This window comes from Panthera pardus, unplaced genomic scaffold, assembly GCF_024362965.1.
Source record: "Panthera pardus isolate Hobbes unplaced genomic scaffold, ASM2436296v1 HiC_scaffold_9, whole genome shotgun sequence".
Classification (NCBI taxonomy): Eukaryota; Metazoa; Chordata; class Mammalia; order Carnivora; family Felidae; genus Panthera; species Panthera pardus.
The window spans coordinates 5,044,680-5,060,316 of NW_026527024.1; the positions used below are offsets into that span (position 1 = coordinate 5,044,680).

A 15,637-nucleotide genomic window follows, 5' to 3' on the forward strand; every position below is an offset into this window, starting at 1 on the left:
CACCTGATGTCAGGCCGTCTGGGGACAGGGGGAGACTTTCTTTCTTCTGTGTCAGGCAGAGTGGGTAGAGACGGGGCGCGCGGCGGCTGGGAAGAGGCGGGGGTGACCTCCCTGTGATGTGGGGGACGGAAGGAGGCGGCACTGATTGCCCTCCTTCAGGAGCCAGCAGCGGGCCGTCCGGGGGCCCCGGGGAGGAGCGGACGGCGGGGAATAAGCCTCACAGCACAGCACCGGCCCCACCAACGTCACGACGCACCACGGCTGTCGGCACTTGAGCACAGACGTCACAAACATTCCTTCAAACGTTCAGCCACTGCGCTCCGTGAACTCGACCACCGCCTGACAGTGACCCCCCCTCCCCCCTCCCCATCTCATCACAGTCTGGGGAACTCGGTGCCACACGTGAGGACCCTCGGGCAGCCCTAAGGGGTGGCAGGAGGGGAGGAGCAGGAGGGGAGGAATGGAGCCCCCCCCCCCCCCACCGGCCAGCGGATTCCCCCGCGCGGGCTGCTTCCCGGCTGAGAGCTGGGCTGTGAACGTGAACCAGAGTGTCCAGCCAAACCGCAGCCGCATGCCCGACCCTCAGAATCCAGACGATAGATGCTTGTGGGTTTTAGTCGGTAAATGGTGGGTTATTTGTTACACAGCATGGGCAGCCCATACAATCCCAAACGCTCGTCATCTGAGCCCCTGACACACGAGGAAGCCCTCGCTGGCCCCATGAGTGCCCGGGGCTGGTCGTGAGGCAGGCGGGCCCCCTGCTAAAATGAAAACTCCTCCCGCCCGTGAAGGTGCGCTCAGGCGCAGGACAATCCAGATGCTTCCGCAGGTTCCGACAGGCCTTAGCAGAGTGCCCCTCGCAGGAGGCCCCCGCCCTCCCTCCCGCCCCGGGCAACTTCTCCCGGGTCTTCACACACGAAACTGAAGGCCTTTCCACTTTAGAAAGTCGCAAAATGCACCCTCATGACAAGCAGGACAGGGCGAGCGACAGCACATAATTGGGTCTGAGCAACCAGCCACGTGAAGCCACCGGCTGGGCCCGCGGCAGCCGGACGCGGCCAGAGAAACGCAGCCCCCCCGCCGCTGCCCTGTTCCCTGTCGTGTTGTCCAGCTCTGACTCTGCAGGGAGTCCCCACTCAGCTCTCTGTCACATCGGCGAGTAATGGCGCTTCTTTTGCCTGCGGTTTTCTATGGTTCCCGCGGAGAAAGGGGAAGACGAGTGGGGGGGTGGGGGGGCTGCCGGCTTCGTGCCACGTTGCGTCAGGGCCTCACCACGCCGGGCACCAGGTGGCCACCGATAGGTAGCCAGGAATGTGATGGCAAACCACTGCGTTTGGTGGCTTACCCACCCGATTTCCCATCCCCCACACTCACTCATGGCCAGTCCGCCAGCTGCCAGGACAGCTGGACTGATGCAGTTCTGTCCTCCGTGAGCGGGAGCGATGCTTGTGCCCGGCGTCCCGGGAGCTGCTTCGCGGGGGTGGGAGGGCGGTTAGAGGGTTTGGAGGGGGGGGGCCCAGGCCGGGTGCGAGGGCCGGTCACCTGCCCCGCAGAAAGGACAGCTGCAGTGAGGAGAGGCCGTGAGGACCAACAGGTGGCGCTGGTGTGCAGAACACAAACTGTGGAGTCCCTGAGCGGGCTACTGTCTCTGCTGCCGCTGTGTGTCCTGGGCCAAGCGTCCTAACCTCTCAGAGCCTAACTTTTCTCCCTGGTGGAACAGAGACAAGCGCTCAGAGGGGACAATGATGTGAGCTATGGATGGAAATTCCTAAAGTCGTGCTTGGCCGGCAGTCAATAAAGTGGAGCTAATATTGTTCGGAATGTCTAGAATTGGTTTGTTTTTTTTTTATCTTTAACCAAAACAGTATGAAAAAGGCCTGACAATTCGCATTTGAACTGCATCCTGAAAAATATTTGGGGAACGGGTTTCCAGGCACCGGCAAGAACAGGAAACGGCTCGGTGCCCACGCACAGGCCACGTGAACTTTGGGGCTCCAGTCATTGCGCAACGTGACGGCCGCCTGAGGGTCCCCAGGGGCTCCGGTCCTGTGAAACGCGCGCTCGGTCAACGTGTGCGAGCCCCTCATCGTGCTGGTCTCTCTGCTTCCCGCCAGGCGAGCACGGCCGGGCCACGTCCAGCCCGCAGGCCTCGGGGAGCGTCTCCCGCGGCAGGTGCCACCTGCGCACAGCCGCGGGCACCGAGGGGCGGGACCAGGGCCGTCGTCCCCGGAGCGGAGGGCAGGGCTCTCTCAGCCAGCCCCGCCCCCCCGCAGCTCGGCCCGCAGCTGAAGGGCCCTGCAGGCGGTCCCCGCCCCCACCAATCGATCCCGCTCCTCCAGTCGACCCCCGTCCCCCGTCCCCCGCCCCCCAGCCCAGCCCCCCCCACCCCCCGCCGGCCTCGCCCCCAGTCGACTTCCGCGACCTCCAGTCCAGCCCCGCCCCCTCGCTCAGCCCCGCCCCCCAGTCAACCTCCACTCTTCCCCGCCCCCCCCAGGCCAGTCCCCCTACCCCCTTACCCCCGCCAGCCCCGCCCCCCCAGTCAACCTCCACTCTTCCCCGCCCCCCCAGGCCAGTCCCCCTACCCCCTTACCCCCGCCAGCCCCGCCCCCCCAGCCAACCTCCACTCTTCCCCGCCCCCCCCTTCCCCGGCCAGTCCCCCTACCCCCTTCCCCCGCCAGCCCCGCCCCACAGTCGACCTCCACTCCTCCCCGCCCCCCCAGGCCAGTCCCCCTACCCCCTTACCCCCGCCAGCCCCGCCCCTCCAGTCGACCTCCACTCTTCCCCGCCCCCCCAGGCCAGTCCCCCTACCCCCTTACCCCTGCCAGCCCCGCCCCCCCAGTCAACCTCCACTCTTCCCCGCCCCCCCCCCCCCCGCCAGTTCCCCTACCCCCTTATCCCCGCCAGCCCCGCCCCCAGTCGACCCTCGCCCCCGCAGCAGCCCCCACCCCAGGCCGGCACGAGGCGGGGGGCAGGGCTCCTCCCCGCCGGCTCAGGTCGCGCGTGGACGCCGCCCGCAGAGGGCAGCAGAGGCACGGCGCTGGGCCGCCCGCCCAACGGCGACGCTCGGGTAAGTGGCACGCGGGGGGCCGGGGCCTGGCAGGCGGCGCGGCGGCCGCGGTGGCAGCCCGGGAGCCCCGGCGGGAGGTGACACAGCCCGCGCCCACCCCCCACCCCCCCCCCCCCCTCCAGCGCAGGCGGCACTGGCCCAGCTCAGAAGGGCGGGCTGTCGGCGAGCAGGGGCAGCGGCAGCCGCGGAAGGGACAGGAGTCCGCACATCCGAGAGCTGCGGCCAGGGCGGCCAGGGCCTGAATGCAGCTCTGGGAACCGGTGCCGCCCGGCTCCTTCCAGCGGCCTCCTCGCGTCCGGAGCCCAAGCTGACGCGGTGGCCAGAAGCAGCCAGAGGCGGTGCTCGGGGCCCCCACCCGCCAGGGCAGGGGGCCCGGCGAGGCCCGGGAGGCAGACAGGCCGCCAGGTGCGGCAGGCCGGGCGGGGAGATGCCTCACTCCTCGAGGACTTGCTCGGGGACGGCGGGCAGGGGCTGAGACCCTGCGGCCCCGCGGTCACCGGTTGAGTCCCCTCATAGGCCTGCTTGGAGACACAGAATCCGGCGCTCGGGAGAATGCTCACGATCGCATAAGGGCACGCTGGCTCTCCCTGCCCGGGCTGCGTGTCCCTTGTTTTCAGGTGTGCCTTGACTCACTCCTAGACCCGGCTGGCGAATGCCCACGGTCCCGGAGACCCCTTGGGGGGTTTCTAGACGCGGATCCCAGCCTTGCTGGAGACTCGATCCCCAGAACACCCGACCACCGCCCAACCTCCACCAATTAGCCATCTCGGAAACATCAGGTAATGTGGACTTCAGGGAGACTGTCCCCCTATGAGGGCTTCTCTGCGAAGCCCTGAACTTGGGGCATTCGGAAGGACCCCTGCAGCCCTCACCCCAGGTCTGCTGGTTCCAAGTTCACTGATAGTTTGCATCTGTCCTTCCCTGCAGTTGGGCGCTGCCTTCCAGAACTAGCAGTGTGCCCACAGGTGCTCCGGGGAGTCTAACTGGGGCTGTTAATTGAGCATTTAACTCGCACCTGTAAGTGCGTCCATCTGTGCTGAGACTCCGTGACGTCATTGTTTGGGGCGTGGGTGCCGTGCACCGTCTCCTCCGTGCAGCCTGCTGAGGTATTATTCCCAAGAGGCGGCTTTGGTTTCCAGCGCTGCCCTGATGAGCGGGTAAAATGAGCAATTTTGCATCCGTAGGAGGTATTTGGAGTTTAGCTATGAATTATGGAGTCTCGTACCCAGCTCTTAAGTTCTGCTGCGGTTCTATCCAAACCCAGAAAATAGCTTTGTTTCTTATTAATACAAGTAGAGACTTTTCAAAAATTCAAATGTTTTTCTGGGGAAATGTGTGCCTCTGTGTTGTGCGTGTGTGTGTCTGTGTGTGTAAAGATACAAGCATAATTAATTTGCTGTCATTCCTTCTTTAAATTCCATACAAAAAGTCGTCACTCTTTTTTTTTTTTAACGTTTATTTTTGGGAGAGAGATTTCGCACGTGCAGGGGAGGGACAGAGAGAGGGGGAGACACAGAATCCGAAGCAGGCTCCAGGCCCCGGGACACGGGGCTCAAGCCCAGGAACTGCTGAGATCATGACCTGACACGAAGTCAGACCTTCACCAACTAAGCCACCCAGGTGCCCCCCCAAAATTGTCATTCTAAGGAAGAGAAGTTGTCAATGCAAAATGAACAAAGGCAGAGAAGGACAGATATTAATGTGTTTTCACTCATACGTGGATCTTGAGAAACTTAACAGAAGACCATGGGGAGGGGGGAGGGGAAAAATAGTTACAAACAGAGAGGGAGGAGGCAAACCACAAGAGACCCTTAAATACAGAGAACAAAGTGAGGGTGGATGGGGGTGGGGGAGAGGGGAAAATGGGTGACGGCCACTGAGGAGGCACTTGTTGGGATGAGCAGCGGGTGTTGTATGGAAGCCAATCTGACAATTCGCTATATTAAACAAAAAATAAAAAAAATTTTAAAGTGAGGGGCTGGCTTAGTCGGTTAAGCGTCCAACTTGAGCTCAGGTCATGATCTTGCAGTCTGTGGGTTTGAGCCCCGCGTGGGGCTCTGTGCTGACAGCCCGGAGCCTGGAGCCTGCTTCGGATTCTGTCTCCCTCTCTCTCTGCCCCTCCCCTACTCTCTCTCACTCGCTTGAGCGCACTTTCTCTCTCTCTCTCTCTCAAAAAATATACATTTAAAAGAAAATTTGTTTGATTTTAAAGAGAAAGGAAAAGAGTCTTCCTCGAGCCCAAGTTAGGACAGCTGCCCAGGGTACCTGTCTTCACAAAGAAGAGAGTCCTCTGGGGAAGGGTCATGTGGTACAGGGTTATACGTTTGTGTTTTTTCCTTTTCATGAAGAGTTACAAATCGTCATGACAAAGGACATTCCAAACAGTTACAGACTTTGTTTTATGTTTTTATTTTTTAATCTATTTTATATTTTTAGTGTGTGCAAGGCTGTATGAATTTAATCTTACGGGAACCAGGGAGATTTTTTTTTTTTATGTCTGCAATGCTCCTTTTGGTTATTTATTTATTTATTTTTTAACAAAGCAGATGTACAGTGTGTGCATGGGGCAGAAATAAAGCCCACGCTCGGAGGTTTTGCTGAGTCGTTCTGACCTTGGTAAATGTTCAAGTCTAGCTTCCCTGGGAGCCCAGGAGCAGGACCCACAAACATCAAAAGTTGAAATTTTCCTTTATCATTTCCCCTTTTTGATCAGTAATCTTTCCTCAGAAAGCATTGACGATCAACCTTATGTTTTCCGGTCCCTCGGTGCCAGGGTGCCTGGCTTGTCTGTCCAGGGCCCATCAAGTCCCTGTTGCTAGGTATGAACATAATGTATTTTTTCACCCCTAGTTCCTTGTTGGGGACTTACTGTAACAGAACCGGTGGGAGGCTTAAAAGTGATAACATGTTCTCTATAAAGTCCAACCGGTGAGCAAACAGTACGCGTGCTTGGCTTAGACTGTCTGTTTTTTGCGTTTGGTAAAACATTTAAAACAATGACTCGTGGACAGAAAAAGAATTCTAGTAAGTACAACTTGAAGGAACCAATGTGATGTTGGAATCGACTTAGGCAGGAGAAAAAGCCAAAGAGTCTTGATTAAAAGGTGGGAAAATTCTTGATCATTCAAGAGGGAAGCTAGAGCGTGTTCCCACTAAGGAAACATACGCGTAACATACGTTCCATGGTGACTCTGGGGCAGAGACTTCAGAAATTCAGTCCCCCTTTAGGAGGTTATCTCAGGACCAGGAGAGGGGGCTGTGGGCGCACTCTGAGGGCTGGGAAACCTGGATGGGGTCTCTCCTTATCTCACATAAGGAAAGCGGGGCCTTGCTTGTTACCAGGCAGGAACCCGATGAGTCCAGGCTGCTGCAGGGCCAGCCAGCGGGTTTGTTGGTGGGGACTGGGAGACATTAATAGCCAGTTATAGCCAGTTAGGGAGAAGCACTTCTCTGAAAAGCAGGCTTTCAGTTTTCTGGTAATTTCTACCTCATTAACCCTATGGGGCATGGAGTCAATTCCTCCCTGAGTTATGACTTTTCCTCAATCTTGAAGAATTGGGGGTGATGGTGCTTTGGCTACTTCCTTGTCTCCTCGGGTGAGGTAGGTGTTGGGTAAAGAGCAGTTTTGGTAAACCTTAGCTGTAACGTGCCTACACGCAGGGCTAAGCAGAAAGTTCTAACCTGTAGGTCACTGCAGCAAGAGAAACAGAAGCAACACGGTGTCAGACATGTGGAGACTTTTCCGGTTAGAATTTCCCATCGTGAGTCCTTCGTTCCATTTCTATGGAGCGTGAGCGGAGCTCTGTCTTCTGTTACTGCTTCAGCCGATTTAGGGTGTGGTCGGGGCTTTGAAACAGAAGGATTTGACCTACTTGTAACTTTTGGTCCCTTGTGCTAATTGAGGGGTCATCAGAGATAGTTATATTTTTCTACATAGTTTGGCACTATGTGACGTTAATTTCATCCCCAAGTGTATTCCAAGCAATAGTAATGGTGTAGTCTGGGGTGGGAATCTCGAAAGTTGATCTGATCCCAGTGGGTATTCCAAGAGAATGGATCAGTAAGCCAGTCTCTGCCACCTTAAAAAAGGAGGTGGGGGGCAGGGGCCTCTTGTACCCATGTGACTTGCTGCCTGATTATCTGGGTCCTTACTTCCCAGGAGTTCATCTAGGTGTCGCAAGTGGTGTTGGCTTTTGTACACACTCTGCCTTGTTCAGCAGGCAATAAGGTTAATTAATGAGAGGCATTTCTATGGAAACAAAAGGAAAACACAGGTAATGGTTGGAGCAAATTATAAACCCAGTGTCTGAGTCCTGGATGCTGCCAGTGAGATATCTGTATGACAGGCTTCAAGCATCCTCAGGCGGAGTGGGGGCAGGCAGCAGCAATCTGATGGATTTTTCTGGTTCGTAGTTCAGATGTCTCTGGTGATCCTGTGTGTGGTCCATAGAGCAACAGACACTAAGAGGGCCTCTACATGAGCCATTGTGGCCGTGAGTTTCCCGCACCTCCCCAGTCCACGAACATGGAATATCTTTCCACTTCTTTGTGCCATCTTCGATTTCTTTCATCAGTGTTTTGTGGATTTCAGAGAACAGGTCTTTCACCTCCTTGGTTAAGTGAATTCCTGGGTAGGTATTTTATTATTTTGGGTGCTATTGTAAATGGGATTGTTTTCTTAATTTCTCTTCTGCAGCTTCATTATTAGTGTGTAGAAATGCAATGGATTTCTGTGCATTGATTTTGTATCCTGTGACTTCACTGAATTAATTTATCAGTTCTGGGGGGCGCCTGGGTGGCTCAGTCGGTTAAGCGTCCGACTTCGGCTCAGGTCACGATCTCGTGGTCCGTGAGTTCGAGCCCCGCATCGGGCTCTGGGTTGATGGCTCAGAGCCTGGACCCTGCTTCCGATTCTGTGTCTCCCTCTCTCTCTGCCCCTCCCCCGTTCATGCTCTGTCTCTCTCTGTCTCAAAAATAAATAAACGTTAAAAAAAATTTAAAAAAATTTTATCAGTTCTGGTAGGTTTTTGGTGGCGTCTTTTGTGTTTTCTACGTACGGTATCATGTCATCTGAAAATGGCAAAAATTTTGTTTCTTCCTTACCAATTTAGATGCCTTTTATTTCTTTTTCTTGTCTGATAGCTGTGGCTAGGACTTGCAGTACTGTGTTGAATACAAGTGGTGAGAGGGGACATCCTTGTCTTGTTCCTGACCTTAGAGGAGAGGCTCTTGGTTTTTCCCCATTGATTATGATATTGGCTGTGAGTTTTTCATACATGGCCTTCACTATGTTGAGGTATGTTCCCTCCAAACCTACTTCGTTGAGGGTTTTTATCTGGAATGGATGTTGTATTTTGTCAGATGATTTTTCCGCATCTGTTGCAATGATCACGTGGCTTTTATCGTTTCTCTTATTGATGTGATGTACCATGTTGATTGATTTGTGAACATTGAACCACTCTTGTATCCTAGGACTAAATCCCACTTGATCGTGGTGAATGATTTTTTTAATGTATTGTTGGATTTGGTTTGCTAATATTTTGTTGATGATTTTTGTATCTGTATTCATCAGAGGTGATTGGCCTGTAGTTCTCTTTTTTTTTTGGTGTCTTTATCTGGTTTTGTATCAGGGTAATGCCGGCCTCATAGAATGAATTTGGAAGCTTTCCTTCCTCTTTTATTTTTTGGAATAGTTTGAAAAGAATAGCTATTAACTCTTCTTTAAAAGTTACATAGAATTTGCCTGTGAAGCCATCTCATCCTGGGCTTTTGTTTGGTGAGAGTTTTTTTTTTATTACAAATTCAGTTTTATTGCTGTTAATCAGCCTGTTCAAATTTTCTATCTCTTCCTTGTTCAGTTTTTGGAGGAGGCTGTAAGTTTCTAAGAATTTATCCATTTCTGCTAGGTTGTACAATTTGTTGGCACTTAACTTTTCATAATATTCTCTTACACTCCTTTGTATTTCTGTGGTGTCGGTGGTTATTTCTCCTCTGTCACTTCTGATTTTGTTCATTTGAGCCCCTTGCCTCCCTGTCCCTCCCTCCCCCCTCTCTGTTTTTGATGAATCTGGCTGAAAATTCATCAAATTTTGTGTTTTATCAAAGGACCAGCTCTTGGTTTCATGGACCAGTTCTATTGTTTTTGTATTTTGTTTTTTTTTTTTTTTTTTAGTTTCTATTTTGATTACTTCTGCTCTAATATTTATTATTTCCTTCCTTCTACTGATTTAGGGTTTTGTTTGTTCTTTTTTTTCCATAGCTCCTTTAGGCATATGGCTAAGTTGGTTTTTTGAGATTTTTTTTCTTTCTGAGGTAGGCCTGTACTGCTATAAATTTCCCTCTTAGAACAGCTTTTGCTGCATGCCAAAGATTTTTGGACCATTGTGTTTAAATTTTCATTTGTCTGCATGTATTTTTTGATTTCATCTTTTATTTCTTGGTTGAACCATTTATTGTTTAGTAGATGCTATTTAACCTCCATGTATTTAGGGTCTTTCCAGATTTTTTTCTTGTGCTTGATTTCTACTTTCATAGTATTGTGGTCAGAAAAGATTCATGGTATGACTTTGGTCTTTTTAAATTTGTTGACAGTTGTTTTGTGACCTAATACATGGTCTATTCTGGAGAATGTTCCATGTGCGCTCGAAAATAATGTGTATTCTGCTGTTTTAGGATGGAATGTTCAGAATATATCTCTTAAGTCCATCTAGTCTAGTGTGTCATTTTAAGGCACTCTTTCCTTGTTGATTTTGTTTTTGGATGGTTGTTCCATTTATCTAAGTGGGATGTTAAACTTCCCTATTATTGTGTTACTATGGATTATTTCCTTTATGTTTGTTATTAGCTGCTTTATGTATTTGGGTGTTTCCATGTTAGGTGCATAAATATATACAATTGTTCTATCTTGTTGGGTTCTCTTCATGATTATGTAGTGTCCTTCTTTGTCTCTTATTGTGGTCTTGCTTTAAAGTCTGTTTTGTCCAATCTTTTGCCACCCCAGGTTTCTTTTCACTTCTGTTTTCATAATAAATACTTTTTCAATATGCATATGTCTTTAGGTCTCAAATGAGTCTCTTGTGGGTACCATAAAGATGGATCTTGCTTTTAATCCATTCTGTCACCTTGTGTCTTTTGATTGGAGGGTTTAGTCCATTTATATTCAAAGTAATCATTGACAGATATGTACTTATTACCATTTTGTTACTTGTTTTAGTAGTTATTTTTGTTCCTTCCTTGGTCTCTTCTTTCATGATGTGTTGGCTTTCTTTAGTGATATTCTTATATTCCTTTCTCTTTATTTTTTTGCATATCTATTACTGGTTTTTCATTTGTGGTTATCATTCGGTTTGTATATAATATCTTATGCATATAGAATTCCATATTAATTTGATGGATGCTTCGGTTTAGACCCATTCTAGAAGCACTAAATCTTTACTCCTCACCCCCACCACATACACACATTTTAAGTATATGATGTCACACTTTACATTCTTTTATTTTGTGAGTCCTTGAGTAACTTTTGTAGATATACTTAATTTTGCTGCTTTTGTGTTTCCTACTCTTCTTACTCCTGCTTATGGTCTCTCATTTTCACTCAAGAGTCTTCTTTAACATTTCTTTTAAGGCTGGCTTAGTGGTGATGAATTCCTTTAACTTTTGTTTGTGTGGGAAACTCCTTCTCTTTCTATTCTGAATGATAACTTTGCTGGATACAGTATTCTTGGCTGGAAGGTTTTTTTTTTGTTTTTTTTTTTTTTTTTCTTTCAGCACTTTGAATACATCATGCCACCCCTTCTGGCCTGCAAAGTTTCTGCTGAAAACTCAACTGATAGCCTTACGGGGTTTCCCTTGTAGGTAACCTTTTTTTTGGTCTCATTCTGTTTTTAAAATTCTCTGTATCACTTCTTTTGCCATTTTAATTACTATGTTTCTTGGTGTGGACCTCCTTGGATTGATTTTTTTGTGGGCTATCTGTGCCTCCTAGATCTGGATTTCTGTTTCCTTCCCCAGATTCAGGAAGTTTTCAGCTATTATTGCTTTAAATAAATTTTCTGCCCCCTTCTTGCTCTTCTCCTTTTGGGATCCCTATAATGCAAATGTTATTATAGTTGATGGTGTCCCCGTGTTCCCTTAGTCTATTTTCATCTTTTGTTATTTTTTTTCTCTCTCCTGTTCAGCTTGATTGCTTTCCATTACTCTATCCTACAGGTTGCTGATCTATTCTTCTGCTTCCTCTAGTCTACTATTTATTCCCTCTAGTGTATTTTTAATTTTTTAAGTTCACTTATTGTATTCTTCATCTCTGATTAGATTAGTTCTTTTTTGTATTTTTTCTCTCTTTGCTGAGCATCTCACTGATGTCCTCCAGTCTTTTCTCAAGTATCTTTATGACCATTACTTTAAATTCTCTATCAGCCGTATTACTTATCTCCGTTTTGCTTAGGTCTCTTGCTGTGATTTTTGTCCCATTCTTTCATTTGGGACATATTCCTCTGTCTCATTTTATCTAACTCTCCGTGTCTGTTTCTGTGTGTTAGGACAGTCAGCTGTGTCTCTTGCTCTTGACAGCAATGGCCTTCTGAAGAAGCCCTGTAGTGCCCCGCAGTGCCGTGCGCCCCGTTCACCGGAACCCGGTGCTTCAGGGGTGTCTCCTGTTATGTTGCACGTGCTCTGCTGTCGTGGCTGAGACTCTTTGTCCCTTAGTCCAGCCATCTGTAGTGGCTCTCTTTGCCTGTTGTGGGAAGAGTTTAGTCCCTGTGCTGTTAGTGGGCGAGTCTGGGGCCGCTTTAGGCTTGAGCTGAGTCAGACCAGGCATTCGTATCATGCGGTAGCATCGAACTGCAGGGTGCCTTCCCTGTGTTGTCCCCTGAGAAGGTTTCCTTGGTGGTGGGGGGGTGGGGGTTGGCTATAGTCAGAACAGCTCTCTGCCCCCAGTCCACTGCTGAGGCCATCGTCTGACTGGTGTGTGTGTGGTTATCTTTCCCTCTCCCTGCAGTGGGAGTCACTTTGGAGTAGTGCCGGCCCCTGTTGGGGCTGCTCGCACACTGCCAGGCTTGTGGTACCACTTTGGACAGGTTCTGGCCCAAGGGGTATTGGAGGGGGCAGGTCCACAGGAGGATGTGGAGCACTCACGGTGCCAGCAAAGTGGCTGGTACTTAGGAAGAGATCTGCAGCAACCCAGGAAAACTCCCACTGAGGCAGGGATGGAGGGGCGGGTCCGAAGAAGTGTGTGGGGGCAGGGCACCCTGTTAGCCAGCCAGGTGGAGAGTGTTGGTGCTGCCCTGGTTCCTGCAGGTGTCTGTGTATCTAGGCTGGGGTGGGGGGCCACCTTCCCCCTCACATCCTATACAAGTGTACCTTTAAAATTCATCTATTCTGATCTTAGCCATCCTGACCACACATAAAATTCTTTCCAAAGATTCCCCTTTACAAACTTTCTACAACTTTTTTTTTTTTTCATTTAGACTTTGTTGTAAATTCTCCCTCTCTAAATCACTAGTCTCGTTTCAGGATAAAATTACTTTCTTTTCTCTCAACAAAAACTTATTCTTTATGCCTTTCTTACATATTTCCTACTTTGGCCACGCATAGAGTTGGCTTCTTTATCATTTCCAGCAGTATAATTACATTTAGCAGAATTTTTCTTTTCTTTTTACATTTAGCATATTTTCTTTTTTTACATTTAGCAGAATTTTAACTCTTGGCTACCATAGTGTCCAGTGAAAACTTAGTTACCAATTGTGAACTATTACACCAGAATTCTTTAGAGTGGGAAATTTATGAATATATTTTATGACTTCTAGACATGTGTGTTTTTCCACAGTGCAACTTTCAATAAAGCACAAAACATGTTTACCAGGAGACCCAAGTATCTTTAGATTCTCTGTAATAAGAAGGCAAAAGCAGATAAACCTAATGTTTAGTAATTAAGGTTTCAGTATTTTATCTTATTTGGAAAAAAGTTAGATATCCAGTGAATTCAACCCAATGTGTCATTCAATCTAGCAAGACTCCAGTGGTTTATGGTTTAAAGATCTTGGAAGCTTTTTAAAAGTTCACAAACATTTTCTATAAAACTGACTAGCTCTGGGGCACCTGGGTGCCTCAGTTGGTTAGGTGTCCGACTTCAGCTCAGGTCATGATCTCGCCGTCCATGAGTTCGAGCCCCGCATCAGGCTCTGTGCTGACAGCTCAGAGTCTGGAGCCTAGTAGGGATTCTGTGTGTGTGTCTCTCTGTGCCCCTACCCTGCTCATGCTCTGTTTCTCTCTCTCTCAAAGCTAAACATTAAAAAAATTAAAAAAAAAAAACACAACTGGCTAGCTCTTAACAATTGCCCATGAAACCTTGAGACCAAATCAGCCATCATTTTAAGTCATTTTTGCTGACAGATTACAAGAGTTTCAACGTGAATCTGATACATTCAGGTAGAGTAAAAGCTGATTGTGTGTATTATATTTGACGTCGATAGTTCCAAAAACATGTCTATTTTCATTAAATCAATGGCTTGGAACTAGCGTTAGTACCGAATGTGTTGCACATGTGTCCATCACGACATTAGTCAATTTGCTCCCTGCCGTCAACTTTAGCCGGGGCTCCTGGGGGGAAAGCTGAAGTGAGCGGTTTGAGTCCAGGGGAGCCCTTGGGCCCCTTCATGCTGATTTGGGACATGCTCCGGTTTGAACCTCGTCAGGAGGTGGCCTGACAGCTTCCGGTCCTCGGAGGTGAGGGTAGGAGGGGCCGGTGGTGCCAGAGGTGCTGAGGGTGGTGTGGGGGCCGGCTGTGCGAGTGCCCCAGTGGTGGCTGTGCAGGAACAGGAAGGGGGACCGTAGAGGTGGGTGGGGTGCTGCCGGCCGGGCCAGAGGCCGATTCAAGGTTGGGACTAACATCTCTCCATTTCCATCTCCTGTCTCTCCCTCCTGCAAGACGGGCTTTCTCTCTGGCTGTTCTCAGCCGTCTGGAGGAGGCAGGACTGGAGGCAGTGGACGGGGCGTCAGTTGTGGTGCTTCTGTTTGGGGAAGTTGATTTAGGATTTCCAGTGCCTGTTTTCCTCCTCCTCTCCCTCATCTTTCTGACTTTTGAGAAGGGCGTTGGGGGTCTTGGATTTGTGCCCATCCTTGTCTCTCTGGACCATCGGTTGACATGGGGCATCTTTATTACAGAGTCACCCCAAAAGCCTGAATGTAGGGAATTTCATCCCAGATCACGTAAACTTGGAAAACATTTGGGTTAGTTTTTATCTGAGTTTTAGAAGCGATGGCCCCTAAACCAATTAAATAGAGCTCTCTTACGAATTAATTTTAGCAACACCATCTGGAAGTGGAGAAAAGATCTCCGTTATTACACATGGACATATAGACAAGATGCAAACAATGCATAGCCTTTGTTTCACTAATATTTGTGGAGAAGACATTAAAGACCCGATTTCCGACTATCTCCCTTTTATCAAAACAAATCTAACTGCAAGATGGCATTATAATTTATGGGTCCATCAATTAGTTTTGTTTTTTTTTTCCATTTTCCAGTCAGAACACAGCCAATTTTGCCCAAACATACCAAAAGCTGCAACAGCAAACAGAAGCCAAACGTAGCCCAGAGGACGTCCGTGAGCACTGATTGAACCAAACGGCTTCCTAGTTTCCGGTCGCTTTCTCTGTGTGCACGAGAAAACGAATTCAGACGTGTGGAAAGAACCCCATTTGGGCCATCCGAGACTTCGATCTTCCCAGTTAAGTCAGCATTGCGAATAGAGGTCCCTACGTGTTGTGCGCAGAGCCTGCCGGAGCTCCCGTGGGTGGTGGGTGGTTTTCCGGGAGCTTTCAGCTCTCGAAGCATGGTTCCCCATTCCTCTTGTCGTGGTTTTATTTTTCGAGTAAGGCTCGAAGGAGATCTAAAGGTGTTAAGTGTGGCGGGCCAGGCCGTGCTGCTCAGATCCCTTCCCGGGAGCTGGGATACACTCTCTTACGCGTCTCGGTTTCTCCCCGTGAGGTCTGAGACCATTGAGCACCGGATGATCAATCCTATGTGTGCGTCCCCAGACGAGCCAAGCATTAGTTACCTCATGAGGTGGGAAGTTCCTCCGGGACCGCCACGTGTCACGAATAGCCACAGACGCTTCCGCGAGGCTCTCGGTCACCCGAAGGCACCATTTGGCCCGAAGGAGCAAGTGTCCCTTCTCTTCCAAGCTGAGTGATTCAGTGTCTCGTGTTTGTAGCCAGAAAGTTTACTCCAGCCTTCCGTTAATAGCATCGATGATGATAATGCTCAACGAAAACAACCAACCCCTGTAGGTTATTCCCGCCCCGAGAACGTCACAGGCAGCCCTCAACAGCTTGAGTACGAGGGCTGTCGATTCAAATTGAGGGGGTTGGATAGCAGGAGTCACCGGTACACCCGTGAGAAGTCGGAGGGCACCCAGGGCTCGTGCTGGGACGGAGCGCCGAGTTCCAGACGACCCCCAGCTGTGTTCAGGGGGGTTGCTCGGACACACTGCCGACTCCCCCAAGAAAGGTTGAGGCAGAACAAACCTGCCTTAAAATATTAAAGAGAGGGGCTCCTGGGTGGCTCAGCAG

General features: G+C 49.7%; 1 long non-coding RNA gene across 3 annotated transcripts in view; it reads left to right on the forward strand.

The window, feature by feature from the left end:
* Positions 1 to 2,908: 2,908 nt before the first annotated feature.
* LOC109252417 (uncharacterized) overlaps positions 2,909 to 15,637 on the forward strand; it is a 28,532-nt gene continuing 15,803 nt past the window's right edge. The window contains exons 1-2 of one of the 3 annotated variants that reach the window (XR_008420816.1): positions 2,909 to 3,067; positions 14,591 to 14,798. This is a non-coding gene — a long non-coding RNA (uncharacterized LOC109252417). Of the gene's footprint in view, positions 3,068 to 3,106; positions 3,847 to 14,590; positions 14,799 to 15,637 lie in introns of those variants that run through there. The other 2 variants (XR_002073991.2, XR_002073990.2) reach the window with 2 other exon arrangements.